The 21,838-nt window shown below is 44.7% G+C and overlaps 1 protein-coding gene across 5 annotated transcripts in view; it reads left to right on the forward strand.

The window, feature by feature from the left end:
- The window catches only part of PTK2B (protein tyrosine kinase 2 beta), a 128,100-nt gene that overhangs the window by 19,430 nt on the left and 86,832 nt on the right, over positions 1-21,838 (forward strand). The window contains exon 1 of one of the 5 annotated variants that reach the window (XM_058670043.1): positions 5,457-5,479. The exons of the other annotated variants lie outside the window; for them this stretch is intronic. The gene's annotated coding sequence lies outside the window, so the exon portion shown is untranslated. Of the gene's footprint in view, positions 1-5,456; positions 5,480-21,838 lie in introns of those variants that run through there. 5 annotated transcript variants of the gene reach the window in all.

The following is a 21,838-nucleotide window of genomic DNA, read 5'->3' on the forward strand; positions in this document are numbered from 1 at the left end:
GCGTCTTCTCTTCGTCTTTTACTTGTGTTTATATCCTTCAGGCACAGCTGCTCATGTTGGCATCTGAGTGCAGCAAGGGGCAGGTGACCAGGGGCTGCTTGTTGCTGGGTAAATGGGGTAGTTGCACTGATTGGGGTATGGTGGCCTGTAGTGTAGGCTCCTAAAAAAAAAAAAAATAAAAGGCAAGTCAAGCCAGGATTAGGATGTGGATAAGTCTTGCCATTTGTGAAAGGAAGCTGTTGTTTTCACTCAACTTCAGAAGTGGTGTTCTGACCTTGAATCTTTGTTCCCTGTGCGCATAGACTCACTATGCAGACTTTCTACCAGGAGGTAGTCTGATTCTGTCACATACACATGACCTTAGCATTGGAAAAAAACACGGTCAAGCTTTGATTGAATCAGGATGAATGAAGACATGAGGGGTACTTCGAAAAGCTTTTTGGAAACATGAAATTAAAAGATAAGCTTATTTGGAAGAAAAACATTTTTGAAATCCGTGCATTTTTTTTCATTACAGGTGTTTTTCATAAGCCTTTGGAAAGATCATTTGAGTTTTTTAAAAAAGGTTTGTTTATTTTTATTGGAAAGCAGATTTACAGAGAGGAGAGACAAACATCTTCCATCCTCTGGTTCATTCCCCAAGTGGTCACAGTGGCCAGAGTTGAGCTGATCTGAAACTGAACCGATCTGAAACCAGGATCCAGGAGCCCCTTCTGGGTCTCCCATGTGGGTGCATGGTCCCAAGGTTTTGGCTATCCTCAGCTGCTTTCCCAGGCCATAAGCAGGGAGCTGGATGGGAAGCAGAGCATCTGGGCCACAAACCGGGGCCCATATGGGATCCCTGTATTAACCAATTGAGCCATTGCACTGGGCCCTATAAAGACTTTTTGTTTGTGCAGCAGATAAGACAACTGCCTTTGGAGCAGATCAGGATCTTATGACCTGGAGGCATCATCCAGAGCTCAGGGGCCAAGGTGAAGAACACAAGGGAGATTCTGACACCACTGGTTACGAAGCGACAGAGCTGCTCCAAGACTAGTACTGAAGGCGTCCGGACACCTCGGTTCCCAAAGTGGCATTCATGTCTCCTTCCTTGTCCAGAAGGCTGTTTCACCTCCTGGAATGTTCCTCACTCCTGCTTGCTGCCTCTTTCTCTTTGTTTACTCTCTGACCTCCTCCTCTACTTTCAATGACATCGCCTTTCAGAAGTCTTCCTGAATTTCCTCTCACCCCGATTTCTTCATGGCCTGTTTTTTTTTTTTACATTCTTTACATAGTTAATTAGGGCAAAAAGGTTCAATGGCTATAGAAAAGTAGGTAAGACTATTATTTCCACATTGTTTTTGTCATGTATCTGGGGTAAAGGGGAAGATAAAGGGAGACGCCCCACCCAGTCTCCCATCCATCCCAGGTCCCTGATGTGGGGCATGCTCTGAGGGTCCTGCTCAAGTGGTTTTGATAGCTCAACAGTTATGAATTGCTGCCAATCTCGCCATTCCAAGCATGATGAGGTTGCTGAAGAATCCACTAATTGACATAGTCCATCTTAGAGTCTCCGTTTGCCCAGTTTTACACTGCCAACATATGGCTGAGGTAGTTGACTGACTTGTTCTGTCCTCTGTCTTTTCATGGTTAGGGTTCTGAGTCTGGCAGTTCGATTGGGGAGATCCCCAAAGAAACTTTGTCTGAGGTGTTCCCAGACCAGATTCTTGTGTGTACTTGCAAGTACAGGGCCCGATACAGTCCATTGCTCCAATCAGCTGGTGGTTGCAATTGCTGGGTTGGTTATGTTTCCAGCCCCATCTTCCACTGGAACCAATGGATGTTGCAGTCCAGCCTGATTCTGCCCAGCACACTCTCGGCCCTCACAAAAACCAGTGGGAGCTGCAACCTAGTCGGAACGACCCACAATAAACCCCATCAGGCCTGCCCCCATCCTGGTTTGCTAATATGTGCAGCAGACTAGTCCAGTCTGTCCCACATCCCATTCAGCTCTCATACATGTCAATGGGCATTGAAGCCTAGTTCAACCCAACCAGCCTGACTATCCAGCCCACACACATGCTGTTGGGTGCCTTTCTGTCTAGCCACCCCAGCCCCTGTCCTGGTTTTCATGCCCTCGAGTGGGAGTGGTAACCCAAGAGGGAGGAGCCCACTATTTCCTTCTAGGCCACTCCCACTCCCAGATTATGCACTCTCTAGATGATTCTGCAGTGTAGCTTGACAGAATCAGTCCCCAGTGCCAGCTTCTGCCAGCTGATGCTGCGGCTAAGCCCAACCAACCCTCACCCACTCTAATTTTTGTTTGCACCAGTAGGAACAATCAGCCCATCCTGGCTTTTCCCTTATCTAGTCCACATGAGGCCCACAGGTGTTGTAGCCCTGCCTAGCCTGGTCTGCCCCCATCCCAGCTCATGCTGTCCAGTAGGAGTAGCTGTCCAGCAGGGGACCCCCCCATATTCCCACTGCTGGCTCTATCCCCTCTCTCCCTGGTTCTTAGGCATGCTGGTTGGGTGCTGTGGTCACATCCAGTACAGGTCACTTCACCTTGGCATTCCATATTGTGCACTGGTTTTTGTCGCGACCAAACCTGGCTCGACCCACACTCTGTTCCGGTGCTCGGATTCACCAGTGGGTGATGTGAACTGGTTCAGCCTGGTCTGCCCCTGACCCATGTTCATGGCCTGTTCTTACCACCCACCCAACACATTGCGTGGAGTGACAGCTTGCATCCACCTCCCTCATTCTCCTGAGTGAGATCTCAACCAGTCTTACTTGTTTTTAAACCCATGCTCGACCCTGTGTAATGACTTAGGCAGTGCCTGGCACACGATGAATTATTTACTTATCTTTTAAAAGTGCATCCAGTGTGTAATTAATCACAACTCAACATGCTGCTGAAGCAAAGGTGACTGATTCAGCAGCTGTCCAGCTGCTCAAGACCAGGTTATGTGTTACAGCTCCACTTTCCTTTAGCAGAGCGGCAAGAGCTCAAGATAATGGATATACAGATTTTTGTTTTGCTTGAGTTCCATGGCAGGGTTTGATTTCTGCTCTCTGTGCTATTGTAGGGAAAACTAACAGTCTCTCTCATTGCTGAAAACCTCAGGATCACAAAGGACCATAGATATGTGCCCACTGAGCCAAGGATTATTTGGTTCGAAGGTAAGGTAGATGGTTAAAGGTTGCCTTGCCTCAGTGCCTTCTCAGGGACAAAGGTCTTCTTTCCCTTGAAATGTTTTATCCCAACAACTCATCTGCTTGTTGCATCATTTTTATTGGCAGAAGGTTCTTCCTTTCACAGAACAGGATTCCCTCAGAAACTCTCATCTCCCAGCGCCAAAGCTGCCTTTTGCCACATTCTGGCAGAATAGCTTGTTTCTCCCACATGGTAAGAGTTCATAGATATGGGTTCCTCTATTTAGTTATGCTCCAATACTGGATTAACATAAAGAATTGTTGCATCAATTTTCAAATGCCCTGCCTTTCTGGCTCTTCATTTGGGGTTAAAGGACCTTGTTGCCTTGTTGGATAGTTGTGGCCAGCGACAGACGTAACATTCCACAGAGAATGGAACCTCTTAATGGGAGGTTCCCAGCCGCTGTTATTCTGGGTTCGTTTTCCCCCCCTCTCCACATAGACCCTTTATTTTGATTTCTTTTCTTTTTTGGCTAATGAAATGAATTAGTAACACCCATCTACCCATCAGTTCCAGTTCGAATGCCTTGGCCTGGTTTTTAAGACCCCAGAACTGCTCTGTATTTTACCTTTGGCTAGGGCTGCCATAAGAACAATATCCCAAACTTTGAAAGCTTCAATAGCAGTTTCCTTACAGCTCTGGAAGGTAGAAACTCAAGATCAAGGTGAGGACAAGGTTGATTTTTCCTGATGACTGTCTTTCCTCATGTCTTTCCCATGCCTCTTTGCACCCTTATCTCTTCTTTTTTTTTCTTTTCTTACAGTATGTTTTATTTATTTGAAAAGCAGATTGACAGAATGAGAGGGAGAGACAGAGAGAGATGGAGATATTCCATTTGTATTCACTCCTCAAATAACCGCAATGGTCATAGATGGTACAGGATAAATCTAGGATCCAAGAACTTGATCCACATCTTCCACGTGGATGGCAGAGGTCCAAATGCTTGGAGCATCTTGTTTCCAGGGGTGTTAGCAGGAAGCTGGATTGGAAGTGAAGCAGCCAGGCTTTGAACTGGTGCTCATATGGAAGGCCAATATTGCAGGTAGCAGCTCAACTCTCTGTGCTGCAACAGTGACCTCATCTAATGTTAAGACACCATTATATTGGATGAAGGCTCACCCCAATGACCTGTTTTCCATAATTAGTTGTTTAAAGACCCCATCTCCAAGAGCAGCCACATTTGAGGTATTGCAGTCTTCAACACATGTTATAACAGGGATGTAACTGAGCTGTCCCTTCCCCTGGTTCAGAGTACTTTCCCTAGTCTCAGAACACATCATTGATTGCCCCCTCTCTTCCCTTTCTGCTTCCTGGCATGCCTTCCTACTTCTCAGTCAAGGCTGCTCTTCCAAGCCCTCCCAGTGCCACATGCTTTTCCAGCCTATGCCTGTGAACTCAGAGGTGAACTTGCTTTCTGCTGAAGCATTCTGCTGAGCAGCATGAACCTAGAAAGGCCTGAAGTTTCATAACCCAGAAGTGCTTTTCTTTTCTATACCGATAAAATGATCTCCAGACAATGTGAGAACTGCTTAGCATATGGTGAGATGGGCTGATGGGGAAGCAGGCGATGTGGTGCAGCAAGTTAAGCCAAGACTCGTAACCCTGCCATCCACTGGCATTCCATATTGTCTGCCAGTTCAAGTCCCAGCTGTTTTGATTCTTATCCAACTTCCTGCTAATGAACCTGGGGAGGCAGTGGAAGATGATCTAAGTTCTTGGGCCCCTGCCAACCATGTGGGAGACCAAGATAGAATTTTCACTCTGTTGCTCTACCTTTTAAATAAAAACATTTTTACTGAATAAATAGATAACATGATGGGAGGGGGAGGATGAGATTTCTCAGAAGCTGAACAGAAGCTAAGCTGGATACCTGAAATTTGTTTGCCGTGTGACTTTGTTGTTGGGGAGTAGTTTTAAGTGGAATCTGGCCTATGCCATGTATATGCAAATGTATCTTCACTTGTTTCCTTCTTAACCATTCAGAATCACTGCACTCTCTTCGTTGCCCCCTCCTAAACATCACTTGACAAGCCCCTAGTGAAAGCCAAATTAAGAGAATCCACTTTCCTCCTCACCCCACTTTCCATCTCTTCCCAGAATGCACACTCTCCAACACGCACACCTCCTAGAATCCAGCTTTGTGCATCATCTCATGCTGTCGCCTAGTAACGATATGCTTAGCAACCAGTAAAGGAAGTGTGATCACACCTCCCAGCACTCTACACAGAGTAGCAGAGACAATGCAAACAGTTCCGTGCCTCTCTGTGCAGCTAGAGGAAGGTAACTGTCAGAGGTGGCCTGCAGTACGCGTGAAAGCTGGTGGCTCATCATCCGGGGGCCCAAATCGGGTGTTGTTTGGCTTTTACTTGGCATTGGGTAATGTCTTTGTGGGGGTGGTTGGGTAGGTGGTTCTTGAAGGGCCGGATATCTCTGCTTGCACTTGTACTCAGGCTGCCTGTGATGCAGGCAGGGCAGCTTGCAGAATCCTCTCCATGCCCACGCAGTCCTGCCCTGCACTGAGCCTATGTCCTCCCCACCCCCACCCAGCCTGCGAAGTTCCCTGCTGTTTCTTCAGTTTGAAGGTTGATCTTTCAGGCTTGCCATGGCCCTGACCTCCATCTGACGGCCCTCCTGTTCGCTCAGTGCCAAGTGTCTCTACCTTTCAGATACCCCCTGTGCTGTCAGATGGTCCCCTGGTCAGATATAACCCCACCTCACTCCCCATACCTGTCCCTTACATTCATGTGAATCCCAGCTGAGACCTTGGGGTCCACACATCACTTCATGTACTGGGATCGCTGTGACTTGCCTAGGGATGCTGGGTGTCATGTGATTTAATGCAGAGAAGGCCAGAAGAGTCTGAGTCTGAAGAGGTACGCTGTTGTCTCAGATCCTTTTGTTTTATACTAATTATGTGATTTAGAAAAAATTTATTTAATCTATGTCTTAGTATTCCAAAGGGATTGGAATATTTGTCCCACAGGGCTGTAATAACAATTATAGAAATTAACAACTAGAGCAAAATACAAGGCACACGGTTAGAGAACTCTTTTAGAAACTGCCTTTCCTCTTCTATCCTTGCTTCTTTATCCTTCATTTCCCACTGTTTCTCCTTAAAGTCAGCACCACATTCCTGTTCCTGGGTGGATTCTTGAGAGGGAATGAGAGGTGATGACTAAAAGGCTTAGTTCCACCTTTCAGCACCTAGTTTTCTACCCTCCACAGCCATGATGTATGTTTCATTCATTTCTAAGCGCACCCATCTCCTGTAGGACTCAAAGTAGAGAATATGCATCCATATTCTCTACTGGTGTCAAGATGCTTAATTCTGGAGAGTAGAAATTTCTCAGACAAACCCAGTCCTGTCTTTGCATCTGTAAAATGAAAGATTCCAAAATGTCCACAGTCCCTCACATTATACAATTGTAGCAAATTGAGAAACCAGTCACTTGCCCTTCAGAGTCCTCAATAAGCAGAAGCAAGTCCTTATTTACAGAGTATCTTGTGGTTGTCAGAGCAGGTTGCAGCAATAGATTTACTCCTTGCTCCCTGGTACCCTCTGACTAAGTGGCAGGTTGTCACCTAGTCAAAATCAGGAACATTCTAGGGGTTTCTTATTCTGATACATATCTCTGCCCTTTCAATCAGGAAAACAGATGAGTCAAAACATGCCCAAGGCATGATAGAAGAACAGAACAAGTAATCATTGCTGTAAGTGTTGGCAGGGGATGTCATGGATACTTCTGTGGTAGTATGTGTTAGGTAATGATCTGAAGGAAAGCTGAATTTGCAAATGAGGAATACCTAAAAAAAGAGCTGTTAAGCTGTATAGCATCAGTAATTTGTATGAAGTCAAATAAAAGTGTGATAAACAAATAACTTGAGGGTCTGACCAAAGATGAACACATATTCCAGAGACATTCACATTCTCTTCCTAACTTCAGGTTCTCCCTATAACGAATGATCTCCAGTTCTGGCTCTGACTAGATGATCTGTTTCCAAGCCCTTCAGGACAAAGGATATGACTTCACTGGGGGACTCTGCTGCAAACCAGCCTCCAAATATAGGACTTCAGGGAAAAGCAAATAGACCTGCTTGTTAAAATGCTGGAAGCTCCTGCTTCATAACAAAGTTGCAAGAGGCTGGCTAAGATGCAGGCGTCAATTGTCAACCATGTTCTATGTAACTTTTCAAAACACAAGTATAGCAATGTTAGGCTGGAATAAATCTTGGCAGTCACCTAGTTCAACTCCTTGATTCATAGGTGAGAAAATAACCCTAAACCAGCACTGTGGCACAGAGGGTTAAGCTACCCCTTGCAACTTCATCATCCTGACTACTCCATTTCTGATCACATGGAAGACCCAGATGGAGTTCTAGACTCCCGGCTCCCGTGGTTTGCAGACATTCAGGGAGTTAAGCAGCAGATGAGAGAGCTCTCATGTGCATACTCTCTCTCACCTTATCTCACTCTGCCTTTCAAATAAATGTTGTAAAAATCCCCAACATGTTAGCAGAAATTAATTTGGGATTATAGATATGTTTCTCTTACTTTTCAGATAAAGTTAAGAAACAGGGAAGTGACTTGATTAAGGCATTGCTACAGTGTGGAGACATGTGTTTGGTCCCCAAATATGCTATTTCCACCCTTCTACCGGTTCTAGGGGGGACTCCCTCAGAGACTTGAATTGAGTCTTCAAGAAGACCCTATTACAATAATAGCAAGATCATGCTGCCAGCCAGCCTTCACCATTTAAAATTGTAGATGATCAGCATTTCATCGTCTCCAGGAAAATTTCAGAAGCATAATCTTTGAAAAAAATAAATACAACGTGTTCTAGGGGGAAGTATTCCACATCAAACTTCAGCAGTAAGCCAGTATGAGCACACCCCTGATTCCACAAGGTTAAAACTACCTGCCGGAGGGTAATGTGAAAATGGGTGCCGTGTTGAGCTTTCGTCATCCACGTAGCTCATCCACTCAAGGGAAAGAGAATTGCTGCTAATGGGGTGGTAAAAGCAGTCTGAATGCCTTCCCCCGCACAGGCTCTTGTCTACAGCTTTTGTTCCCATGATCTCTTCAATAAATATGACTCACTCTGCTGTTTGGGCCCCCACTTCCTCTGGGCAGGGAGCTGACAGCAGTGGCTCTGTGCTACCTGTCATGGGTGACTCAGGGGCTCCAGCTGAGCAAGCTCCCCCTGCTGTTCCAAGCACTGCCATCCCCAACTCTTCCCATTTTCAAAGCACCCACCTTTCAATAAGGTTGGTGTCTTGTCCGCTGCCCACTATTTTTGTTGTTGTTGTTTAAAAGGAGCTGCGCAGATATCTCACTAAGTTGCCAAAGTGCTTTTTTCACCCACCTACTCACCTGTAGATTTTGCAGGCTTCAGATACGCATAATGCATGGAAGGCCAAGTACAGGTCAAAATGAATTCTAGTGAAAAACAAAAGACAGGAAGAGCCTCCCAACCACCTCTCCTCTTCTAAATGCTTGTTGGAGCAAGAATGTAATATACTTATTGTTTTGGGGAGTGGAGGGGGGCAGTCATTTAGGCCAGTCTACACTTGTAACTTGGTTTTGCTGTAAGAGTTAGCCAAGATGGGAGCTTTCATTGATTTGGATGCACATTATTCTAAATCCAAGAGCAAATAAAAATAAAATAAAATAAAATAAAAAACCCACGAATAAGAAGTATGAGATCTGCTTCCTCTAGGCCAACTCACCACCATCACCTCAAGGATGGTGAAGTGTTCAGCTGCATGACAGGACTGCCAGTATAATGTCAGGGCCAGAGGGAAATGAACTGCAAAAATATCTATGTAGCAAAGTGTTCCAAAAATATTAATTTAGCATACACATACACACACACACACACACACGCAAGCAGCCCCAGAAAGTCTATAGTACAAATTTGCTGTGAGCTGCATATCCACAGGGCTGGTTAGGTCAGAGGCTGTGCTTTATCAGATACCCAAGACTGGGAGAGTAGGGTGGATGTGGTGCCACCACATCAAGCTGGTGAGTCACGCTTAACTCTGGGGATGACACACACTCCCCAAGCAAATGTCTGCCAGATGTCTGCCAGGACATCTGAGTATGGTGCCTGTTGCTTGCCAATTTGTTACAGACTTTTTACTTTATTCTTATGGGATAGGAAGAGCTCAATATAGCCTAAATATACCCTCACATGTTGGCCTATGAGTATGAGTAAACAGAGCCCCTAATTCATTCTCTCTCTCTCTCTCTCACACACACACACATAAACACACATGTATCATACACACACAATGCTTTGCTGATATGTATCCCTATACATATCTAGTAATAGAAGACAAACACCAGTGCTTGAACAAGCGAGGTACTGTAGCTAACAGTGGGATGCTCTAGGAGGAAGCTCTTTGTGAGGCGTAATTACCCATTGGTCAGATGCTTGAAGGTGAGTAAGTGTAAACTCATTAAATTTTATCAGTCATTTAGATCTGACTATGGATGGCTTTGTAAGAGCAGGAAAAAGGTGAGTTCAGTAGAGAAAATCTTGTTTTTTAAGCTAAAATTTTTTAAAAGCCTAGAACTCTTGATTGGTTTAGTTATGATCATGGGTCCATTTTTGCATCAACCTCATGGCCCCGGTTGGGGTACTGTGTTCACTTTAGTGTGGTTAATGTGTCTAAACAGGATGAAGGAAAAAGAGGTGGTCTACCACAATGGGCAGTATCCACCAGAATTAGAAGGTTTATATGAGAGGTGGAATAGCTCCCACAAATAAGGCAAATGAAACCCCCCCCTGAGGAATGCGGAAGAGACATTGCAGATAGACAAAACAATTGAGGTCTCTGCATTAAATCTGCGAACTTTGGTGGTTTGGGTGGCAGCTCATGGTTGGTGGCCAGGAGATACGTGTAATGTTGAGAGGACTATTAAATGTGCAAAATAGTGACATCCAAAGTGTTTGGCAGTTAGAATTATGTGATTATGTTATTAATAACAAGTTAGTTGTAAAATATGTAAGTGGCAAGGTCTTGAAGTATACATGAATCACCATGAAATGGAGGTACAATGTAGTACGTATTTTTACTTCTGAATAAACAATACACTCCCAATGAAACTTTTAAATATATCTTGGCACTAGAATTCTCGACTTTATGCTATTCTCTATACCTACAGTGTCAGGATACACTTAAATAGCAGAATGATGGACTTGTGACTGTTGTTGAGGGAATAAACTTATGACAATATAGGAAAGAGCAGTGCAGGGGAGGGGATGTGGGAATGGGGAGAGGTGGTATAAGGGGAAATCCCTGAGCCTAAGGAACCATATTATGAAAAAGAATTAGAAAAAAGAAAAAAATAGGGGCCTGGCATGGTAGCCTAATGGCTAAAGTCCTTGCTTTGCATGCAATAGTATCCCATACAGGCACTGGTTTGTGTCCTGAGTGCTCCACTTTCCATCCAGCTCCCTGCTTGTGGCCTGGGAAAGCAGTAGAGGATAGCCAAAAGCCTTGCCCTGTACCTGCCTGGGAGACCCTGAAAAATCTCCTGGCTCCTGGTTTTGGATCGGCTCAGCTCTGCCCATTGCGGCTACTTGGAGAGTGAATCAATGGACGAAAGATCTTCTCTCTCTCCTCTCTGTGAATCTACCTTTCCAGTAAAAATCAATAAAACTTTAAAAAAGGAAAAAGAAGAAAAAAAGGAAAAGAGACGTCTGCACGAGTCAATCATTTGTATATTGGTCCACTGTTTAACATTAATTATTTTACTAAAGACATAACTGAGCTTGCCTTCCTTGTCATGTTGTCCTACTTGCAGGCTTTTGCAGACCAGCGTACATATCTGCTTGTTCTAGCTTTCCTGGACTTGAACTCAACGTCAGTATCAATGGTAGTGTTCCCATAGAACCATACCTGGGTTTCAAGGATGGCATTTTCATTTTTTGGCTTACATCTGAAACGGAAAAACCCCCTTGCCCCTTCATCATGAGTGATTGGTGTTTTTGGAGAAAATAGCTATTGCTGATTCTATCCCTCAACTCTCTAGACTATACTGTGCTCTTGTTGAAAAGTATTAATGCCTTAATACTCTGCTAATGAGTATATAATAATAGTTTCTCAAAGACATTCACATCCTAATTCCAGAAATTACAAATAATATCAGCCTACATGGCAAGAGACTTTGTAGGTGAGGTTAAATTAAGTTTTTAAGATAGAGAGATTATCCTGGATTTTCTGGTTGGACTGAATACTATCGCAAGTTCCTTGCAAGAGTGAGGCAGAGGCAGGCGCTGTGGTGCCGTGTATCAAACATATTTGGTATGGCTGAGTCACAGATCAAAGAGCTGAGCTCCTCTGCTTCCCATCCAGCTTCCTGCCAATGCGTCTGGGAAGGAAGTGGGTGAGGGTCCTAGCACGTGGATCACTGCCACCTGCGTAAAAGAACCTGGTTGAATTCCTAGCTCCCGGCTTCAGCCTGACCTAGACTTGGCTGTTGCAGGAATTTGGGGAATGAGCCAGTAGGTGGAAAATCTGTGTGTGTGTGTGTGTGTGTGTGTGTGTGTGTGTGTGTGTATCTGTGTGTCTCACTGCCTTTCACTTTAAAAGTGAGAGATACAGGGGAGCCAGTGAGTAGAAGATAATGTGACCAAGCTAAAGAAAGAGGTGTTTGAGAAGAGAGAGATCCAAAGATGTTGCCTGTTGACTGTAAAAATGGAGGAAGGACCTGAGTGAGAAATGCAAACAGTCTATATTCCCTGGAAAAAAGCAACCTTCTCCCCTATTGTCTCCAGAAGGAATGTGGTACTGCCAGCTCCTTAATTCTAGGGTTTACAATACATAAAACCATACATTTGTGTTGTTTAAGCCACGAAATCTGTAATAGTTTGTTACAGCAACAGTAGGAACTAATATAACTACCTTTTCAGAAAGCAATTTGGCAGGATATACTAAGAGATATGAAAAAGTTGATGTCTTCTGAGTCAGTAATACTACTTCCAAGATTCTCTTCTAATGACATAATCAGATATACAGAACTGCACATATGGTAAGAAGTTCGTTATAATCTATATGTAATAGCAAACTTCAGAGCCATCAGAGAACCTTACAGCTTTGCTCAAGTAAGGAAACACAGCCCTCTCCCTGATGACCATCTCCTGTGTGATGTAGCTCCTAACAGTGTACTTGGCTTATACCTGTCAATATCCTGTAGTAGAAAACCATAGTGAACTCAGTGTTGCTGTCCATCTGATAGGGCAAGTGTCCACTGTCCATGCTGGGTGCTGGGCCAGCTTCTTAGATGCAGAGCAAGGCACATGTATGGGATTCAGAGGAGCTGCAAGAAGCTAGCCAGGTAGCAGGTTGTAAACGTTAAGATGTTTCAGCAAAGTCGATGTTCCACTTAAAACTTGAAACCCAGTGGCCAGCATTGTGGTGCAGAGGGTTAAGAAACCACCTGCAACACTGACATCACATATCAGATCACCAGTTTGAATTCTGGCTGCTTCATTTCAGATCCAGCTTCCTGCTAATGCACCTGGGAAAGCAGCAGAAGATGGCCCAACTACCTGGGCCCTGCCATCCATGAGGGAGACCTGGGTGGAGTTCCTGGCTTTGGCTAAGGGAATCCTTTCATAGTGATAGAACAGCTTTGTATCTTCACTGTGGTGGTGGTTATAGGATCATATATACATAGGATAAAGTTGTACGTAACTACACACACAAATGAGTCCATGTTTTATAAAATTGTGAAAATGGAAGAAGCTATGCAGATTAGTTGTAGCATGATGCCAATGTCAGTTTCCTAGTTTTGATATTACACTGACAAAATGCCAGGCTCAGGGAAGATGAGTCAAGAGTACACAGGACTCTGTGTGCTATTTGTGCAACTTCCTGTGAGTCTATAGTTATTTCAAAATAAAAAATAGACAAAAAACAGCTACAGACAAAAATTTCCTTGACACTTTGTTCCCAAGAATTTTCTCACCATCTGAATAGTTTCAGAATCGTTTTAGTTGGTGTTTAAATAGCCCATGGTCTTCCCATCACTTCTGGATGCCCTGCTGGGATAGGGAGGTAATGCCAGTACTTGACAGTAGAGAAGAAGGGAAAGTGTACTTCCTGCTTCTGGTGTATTGAGTCAGTGTCTACCCTCTCCCTTAACAGCCCCAGGGAGCATCTTCTCCTTACCATCAGCCTAGAAGGAGGTCAGCTGTGTTTGTGAGACACCATTAACACATGTGAGGGCCTGGCTGCCCTTTCTGTCCTCTTTCAGCCTGGATCTGCTTAACTACTTGCTTATATCTATTCTTTCTTGTTTAAGGTTCACTTATTTTATTTGAAAGAGTTTTACACACACACACACACAGAAAGAGAGAGAGAGAGAGAGAGAGAAATTTTCCATCTGTTGGTACATTTTCCAAATGGTTGCAACAGCCAGGGGTGAACCAGGCTGATCCCAGAAGCCTAGAACTCCATCTGAGTCTCTCACCTGAGTGACTGAAGACTATTCCAAGCACTTTAGTAAGGAGTTGGATTGGAAGTGAAGCAGCCAGAGCTCATATGGGAAGCCAGCATCACAAGCTTAACCTGCTAAGCCACCATGCTGGTCTCCTGACATCTGTATGTAAAGGTGTACCTCATGTGCTACTAATTCTATGAAGTCACTTTCCCATACCTTACTGTTTATCACAGACATTGGGAACATTTACTAAGCATTCTGGTAAAGATCTCATAATTTGCCTACCAAATGAGAGAGTGTAGACTTGCTTTAGGAAGTACAGCCTGCCAGACTCCAGTCCTGGCTCTATACTTATCAGCTCCTTTACCAACTCGAGGTAAGGGAGGGGAAATGGCCAGGAAGCATTCTGTAGGGAGAAGCAGCCTCTGTTGGAGGGAGGGGAAGACTTGAGCAGAACAAAGACAGATAGCAAGGATTAGTGAGATAATTGAGTGCTCTGACATAATAAAAAATGGCCTCCCCTGTAGCACCAGCATCCCATATGGACACAGGTTCAAGTTCAGCTACATCACTCCCAATGTAACTCTCTGCTAATGTGCCTGAGAAAGCATCAAAGGATGGCACAAGTGCTTGGACCCCTGCACACATAGGAGACCTAAAGGAGCTCCTCCTGGCTCTTGGCCTCAGCTCAGCTCAGGCCTAGCCATTGCAGCCTTCTGGGGAGTAAACCATGGGATGGAAGATCTTTTTCTACCTCTCTAACTCTGTAATACTGCCTTTCATGTAAGTGAAAAAAATCTTCTTGTTTCATAAATATGAACTAATTTGTTCATTCTTTCATTCACCAGCCGCTTGTCAAGCACCTAACCTATTCTAGGGATGTAAGGTAAAAAATGGTCTCTGCCCTCATGGAGATTACCTGATGTGATCTGAATTCACAATCAGTCACTAGTCATGTGACCTCAAAATGGTACTTACTGTGTTTGAAGCTCAGTTCCTTCTTTGTAAATTGGAATCACAGTCGTGCCCCTTACCTTTGCTTTGGCTTCTCACAGTTTCAGTTATCCACAGTCAATCATGAATGGGAAATTCAGAAACAAATAGCACGTAAATTTTTTGAATCTTGCAGCATTCTCTTTTTTTCTTTCTTTTTTTAGAGAGAGGGAGCGCGCGCAAGCATTCTTGTCTGCTGGTTCACTCCCTGAATGCCCACAATAGCCAAGGAGCCAAAGCCAGGAACTCACTCTAGATTTCCCATGTAGGAAACAGGAACCCGATCACCGGAGCCTTCATGGCTGCCTCTCAAGGTCTCCATTAGCAGATGGCTAGAATTGTGAGCCAGACAAGGGAATCAAGCCCAGGTACTCTGAAGCGGGGTGTGAGTCAGTCCAAACATTCACCCCATGCGGTGGTGAAATCTCACACCACCCCACTGTGGGATGTGAATCATTCCCTTGTCCAGTGTACGCACGCCCCACGGTTGAGCACTTATGGCCATCTCAGTTATCAGATCGACAGTCATGTGCTTGGATGTAGGGTTCATCCTCTACCACCTGTGGTTTCTGGCATTCACTGTGGTTTTAGAAGGTGCCCCCTGTGGATGAATAGGGATTACTATACTAGTAGTAAATTAGGTAACTAATCCAACCTCGGTGGATTTCTTTGAGGTTTTGTGAGATGCTTAGAAGGTCTTAAAGCATGTGTTTATTTCTAGCTCTCATTGTCTTTTGTCATTAAGTAAGTGAATTCCAACAGAGCAGCTTAGGGCTATGGCTACTTTAGCCCTGCAAGTTCAATGAAACCCAAGTGCTGCAGAGTGCGGCAGAAGAAGCTGCAAAGAAGAGAATGAGAGATTTGCATTTATGTCGGTCTTGCTTTATATATTCAGTTCTCTGTGTTTTAGTGCTTGTTAAGTTTATGAATGCAAATACAATTGCTTATCATTTTAATGTTTTTCTTCAACTCTAGAATGTTATTTATTTTAACAGATCAGCATTTATCATTTAGTACTTACCTGTTATATATATATAATATATATAATGTATATATATCATGTCTATATCATATATAACATACAATATATTATGTATAACATATAATGTATACATAATATATAATATATAATATAATATTAATGTATATATGATTTATTTAATTTTAATTTTATTGGAAAGGCAGATTTTACAGAGAGGAGAGACAGAAAGATCTTCCATCTGCTGATTCACTCCCCAAGTGAGCGCAATGGCTGGAGCTGAGCCGATCCTAAGTCAGGAACCAAGAACTTCCCTCAGGTTCCCCAACTGGGTACAGGATCCTAAGACCTTGATCCATCCTCAGCTGCTTTCCCAGGTCAAAAGCAGGGAGCTGGAAGGGAAGTGGAGCAACCAGGACACAAACCAGTGCCCATAAAAGATCCTGGCATGTGTGAGGTGAGGACTTAACCACTAGGCTACTATGCCAGGCCCTGGTTTATATTTTTTAATTCCTAAGTTCAACCTATCTAAGTTTTCATGTTTTAAAGTTTGTTTGTTATAAATTTCATGTAGCTACATTAAGGAAGTCTGAAAGTGTTTTTGCAGCAATTAAATGTATCTCTTTTTAAAGATTTATTTATCTGTTTTGAAAGAGTTACAGACACGGAAGGAGAGAAAGAGTACCTTGGTATGATCCCCTAAAATGCTGTGGGCTGCCAAGTGATGCTATTATACTGTGAAGTTAAAAAAGGATGCAAAAGGGCCCAGTGCGATAGCCTAGTGGCTAAATCCTCGCCTTGCACCCGCTGGTATCCCATGTGGGCGCCAATCCATGTCCTGGCTGCTCCACTGCCCTTCCAGCTCTCTGCAGGGGACGATTGCCCAAAGCCTTGGGACAAGGGAGAGCTAGGACTCCGACCCACAGTTCTGCATCCACTCCAGACTCCAACTGCAGGTTCTAGCTTATTGCCTGTACTTCTGGGGCAGGTGCTGTGGTATATTGGGTTAAGTAACTGCTTGGGATTTCTACACACACATTGGAGAACTGGTTTAAATCCTAGTTGCTCTGCTTCTAATCTACCCTCCTGCTAATGCAGCTAGCAAAGCAGTGAGTGATGGCCTAATGTTTGGCACAGTGGCAGAGTCTGAGCAGGGTAAAGAAGCACCAGCATAGAAAACATTGTTGGGGACAGGGAATTGGGGGATAGCATGATGGTTCAGTGGCTAAATCCTTGCCAACATCCCATAAGGTGCCCTAGTGGCACTACTTCCCATCCAGCTCCCTGCTTGTGGCCTGGGAAAGCAGTGGAAAATGGCCCAAAGTCTTGGGACCCTGCACCCATGTGGGAGACCTAAGGAAGCTGCTGACTACTGGCTTTGATTGGCTCAGTTCTGATTGTTCTGGCCACTTGGAGAGTGAATCAGCAGATGGAAGATCTTCCTTTCTCTATCTTTTTTTCTATTTGTAAATCTGCCTTTTCAATAAAAATAAATAAATCTTTTTAAAAAAAGACTGTAAAAGACTTTTCTCCTGAACATTGCCCTGGTACATTTTGACTAGTGGGATGGGGGCTGTAAGGGAAAGCCAATTAACTGTATTTTTCTTGCCGTCTGAGTCTGGAGTTGAGTCTTTCTTCTTCTTCCAGCTGATGCCCAGAGGCCAGCATACTCAATCAGTCTTTAATAAGCCTCACTAGTCTTTTAAATCCAGACCCCTCTCTGTAAAATCAGTTTCTATTCAGGGAGAGGGGAGCTTCCTTCTATTTCTGGTATCCAAGACAGTCTCCCCAGTAGGTGATGACTGTTGCTGAGTCCCAGTAACAGAGCATCCTGGCGTCTCTGTACCTGGAGTGACTGGCTTGGAGCCCATCAGGCCACCTGCTTAATGCTGCCCTTCATTAATGACCCTGATGGTTCAAACAGCCTTTTATCATCTTCAAATTCATCTCTGCAGCCAGCCCTGTGCCAAGAAACTGCGATGTGAGAGTTCAGAAGGGTGAGCTTGCTCATAATTGATGTTTATCAACCTGGTTGGGTCTGCAGGGCAGGAAGGGCAGCCAGAGTCTCACTCAGGACTTCCTTTAATGGACACAAATCACCAGCTAATCCCCCACAGGCCTGTCCTAATCCAGGTCTGGCCCTGAGCATCACTTTACTGACCCAATTTCTCACCATAGAGGTGAAAAAGAGTCTCAAACAGGACTAGAAGACTGTACTTCCCAGGGCTTCTCCTCCCTCCCCTTTTCTACCCTTTCCCAGGCCAACCTGTGCTCTGCTCTGCTTCCTGGCCTGATTGACTGGCAGCTCCGTAGGAGCATGACAAGGACCTATCACTTCCTCCTGCTGGGGAGATCAAGAGTTGCAGTGTCCAACACCCTCACTCCATGGTTTGCTAAAGGCGTTTCAGCCTGAGCTGAGCTTAGTGATTGACAGGCACAGTGATCCCTGTGAGAGGCTCTCCTTGTCTTCACCAAGAGAAGCAAGGACTTGGGTCAGCTTCTTCCATCCTGCTCTCTAGGACACTGGCACTGCTCATCACTCTTCCCCAGCACCCCACTACCAACCTGGGCCCCAGTGCTGCCTGGTGTCTCCTTGTCAGTGCTTCCCTAAGATTCTCTTTTAACTTTTCTGAAACTCCTCCCTGGAGAGCAAAGGGCAACCTCAGTCTCATGAGTCCACAAGGACCATGCCAGGCCAGAATGAGAGAGAGTCAGGGCAGGCAAGCAGGCACTCCCACATGAAACCTGGAATCATGGGGTCAAAATGAGGTCAGGTAAGGGTTCAGGTGTCACTGCTGTGGAGCACCATTCCAATTGCCTTGTCATAAAGAAAACCTGAGATACCCACATAGCCAGAGTCTGCTGGGAATTTTATTTTTTAAAGATTTATTTTTATTTGAAAGGCAGATCTAGAGAGGAGAGATAGAAAGAATCTTCCATTCATTGGTTCACTCCCCAGATGGTCGCAATGGCTGGAACTGAGCCAATCTGAAGTCTGGAGCTTCTTCTGGTTCTCCCACTTGGTTGCAGGGATCCAATGACTTGAGCCCACCGTAGTGCTTTCCCAGATTATAATCATGGAGCTGGAATAAGAAGCAAAACAACTGGGACTAGAACTATCACCCATATGGGATGCTAGCACTGCAGTGTTGAAAATTAGCTTGTTGAGCCACTGCCCGTGCCCCTGGGAATTCTTGTGATACTGGATGCCAAAGATGGCCATGAGTGAATGCCTGTACTTGTCTGAAGTATGGCCTGTGAAATCTTTCATAGCTCTTCCTCTGCTCAACCTCTGTAACTGTTTCAGGTCCCTCCCTTTTCTTCTTCCAACTCCATAGTGCTTCCATGGCCAGTCCTCATCTTGCTCTCCACAGACCTTCCCCTTGAGCAAAGCAGAAAAAGCTAGGGTTGCACCCATGCCATGTCTGAGATAAACTGACAATTTGTGGCAGAATCTCCAGAAATTTGTGCTCCATGCTGAGTTGAGGCAGTCACTTAACATTTCTGGGGTGTGTGTGTGTAAATTTTTACTGTTCATTTCACCCACTCCAGTCCTGCAGGTCACAATTACACTTCTTTGCATGGCAGATGAGGTGAGGAAGTGAGAAAATACCCAGGCCACTGCAAAGCTAAGATTAGACCCAAAGCCTGGTTGCGGGTTCCTGACACGCACGTGTGTGCAGAGCTGCTTCTGGTTAATGGACTGTGTGCTGGTGCAGTGCCAGGTCCTGGCTCTCCATATACTTTCTGTACATACAGTCTGGCATTGAATCCTCATGACAACTCTCAAGCTGTGGCATTATCATCCCATTTTACAGAGGAGGAAAGCAAAGGTCAGAATAATTGACATTGTTTCTGTGACATCATGATAAGTTACAACACTGTGGCTTACCCTCAGATCTATCCATTTATGCTTTTTCCTCTCCCCATGAGCTGGCAGGTGCATCCATGGGCATCTAGTGAAAGAGCCCTTCAGTTGTAGACCATATGCTTTGGGGGCTTGGCCAAGTCCATTTGATTCCAAACTCTTGAGCGAATGATCATATGAATGTTCTTTGTCCCACGCTGAATGCAACTGGGAAAAAGCAGGCAAGGCATAAATGCCAGCTTTTGGGAACCTGTAGCTCTGAAGAGTGAACATAGCATATTCACACTAAACCAGATGTGTCCTAAAGAGAGCAAGAGCCCATATTATCAGGGGCCTGTGAAGACAAACTTCCCAACAGACACAAAACTTGAGGTGTTTGAGAAAAAGCAGCTTTTGCAAGGCAAAGATGTGGGGAGGGGGAGACATTGCATCCTATGTTACAGGGATCAAATGCAATTTCATCATGAGTTCTAGAATGATTATTAAGCAAGCATTATTGGGTATCCTGCTTTCTTTCTCCACCTGTATCAGTCTTTTTCATCCCAACGTTCTCATCCTGACTTAAGGAGTGACTTTACCATGTTTTCTCCCACTGGTTGGAGAATATTGTAGGCAATATTGACTCTTCCCTCACCTGGAAAATTCTTGTGGATTCTGTTCTTTTTTTTTTAAGATTTATTTATTTTTATTACAAAGTCAGATATACAGAGAGGAAAGACAGAGAGGAAGATCCTCTGTCCGATGATTCACTCCCCAAGTGAGCGCAACAGCCGGGGCTGTGCCGATCCAAAGCCAGGAACCTGGAACCTCCTCCTGTTCTCCCACGCGGGAGCAGGGTCCCAATGCATTGGGCCGTCCTTGACTGCTTTCCCAGGCCACAAGCAGGGAGCTGGATGGGAAGTGGAGCTGCCGGGATTAGAACTGGCACCCATATGGGATCCCGGGGCATTCAAGGCGAGGACCTTAGCCGCTAGGCCACGTCACTGTGCCCGTGGATTCTGTTCTAAAGAATCTTCCTGCATTATCCCTTCTTTTTCATTGTTATCATCCCCATTGTGAATAACTTTCCAGTTATTCTTATGAAGGTCAATGCATTGGTCAGCAAACAGCTGCCTCTAGTCTGTTCCTTCCAATTCACTCTGTGCACAGTGCTGGACAGAATCACCTCTTCGAACCTTGATGTTGTTGTTGGACTCTGCAAGCCTCAGCCTTTCCTGCTGCTTGCCTAAGTTTATACTAAACTTTGTGAACAGCCTTCCCACCCACTTCCTCTTCTTTACAAAACTGTAGATCCTTGAAGACCCAGCTAATACCCTGCTTTCTTGGTGAGGTCAGATTAGCAGCTCCCCATGTACATTTCATTCATGTCTCTTGCTGTGACTACACTGTGTGGTGTGGTGTTTGTCTCCACAGCGGGGCTGTAACTTCCTGGGCGATCCTTTTGTCTCCTATCTTATGTTCAGTTATGGGGTGTGCACACACTCAGTGATGCCTGTGGAACTCCTTGTAATCACAGGCCCTTGCACATCAGCCCTCAGCAGCTGAGAGAAGGCAGAGACAAAGAAACCATCACATATCAACATATCACCTAACATTAGCATTTCTGGAAGGAGGAGGGAATAAAACAGTTTAGCATGAACAGCAACCTATTTAAGCAGCTGTTGCTTTCCTTTCTAATACTTGTATATGTGATTTCATCTTTTTAAAAGATTTGTTTATTTAGTTGGGAAGTAGAGTGGCAGAGGGATGGTGAGACAGAGAGGTCTTCCATTCCCTGGCTCACTGCCCAAATGGCCACGATGGCCAGTGTTGGACCAGGCCAAAGCTTAGGAGTTTTGAACTCTATCTCACACTTATACACACATGGTAGAGGCCCCAAGTCCTTATGCCATCTTCTGCTGCTTTCCCCAGTGTTATATCAGGGAGTTGGGGAAGCAGAGCAGCCAGGACTTGATCTTGCACTTTAGTAATGGATACTGGCATTGAATGCCACATCATAAGCCTGATACACCACCATGGTATTCCCTGACTTCATTCTTTTTGTATCAAAATATAAACTTTTCTTCAAAACGTATTAATGCACTGGTTTTTCACTTTATTTGAACGTTAAAGAGAGGGATAGAGAGGCAGAGACGGTGATTTTCAATCCATTATTTCAAAACCCAAAACGCCTGCAACAATCAGAGCTGGAGCAAATTGAAGGCAGGAGGCTGGAACTCAGTCTGGATCTCTCATGTGGGAGCAAGGACCCAGCTGGTTGAGTATTTGTTAGTTGCCTCCCAGGGTGCATATGAGCATGACACTGGAGCTAGAAGTGGATTCAAGAATCAGTCTCTCCAATATGGGATG

The sequence above is a fragment of the Ochotona princeps genome, chromosome 11 (genome assembly GCF_030435755.1).
Source record: "Ochotona princeps isolate mOchPri1 chromosome 11, mOchPri1.hap1, whole genome shotgun sequence".
Classification (NCBI taxonomy): Eukaryota; Metazoa; Chordata; class Mammalia; order Lagomorpha; family Ochotonidae; genus Ochotona; species Ochotona princeps.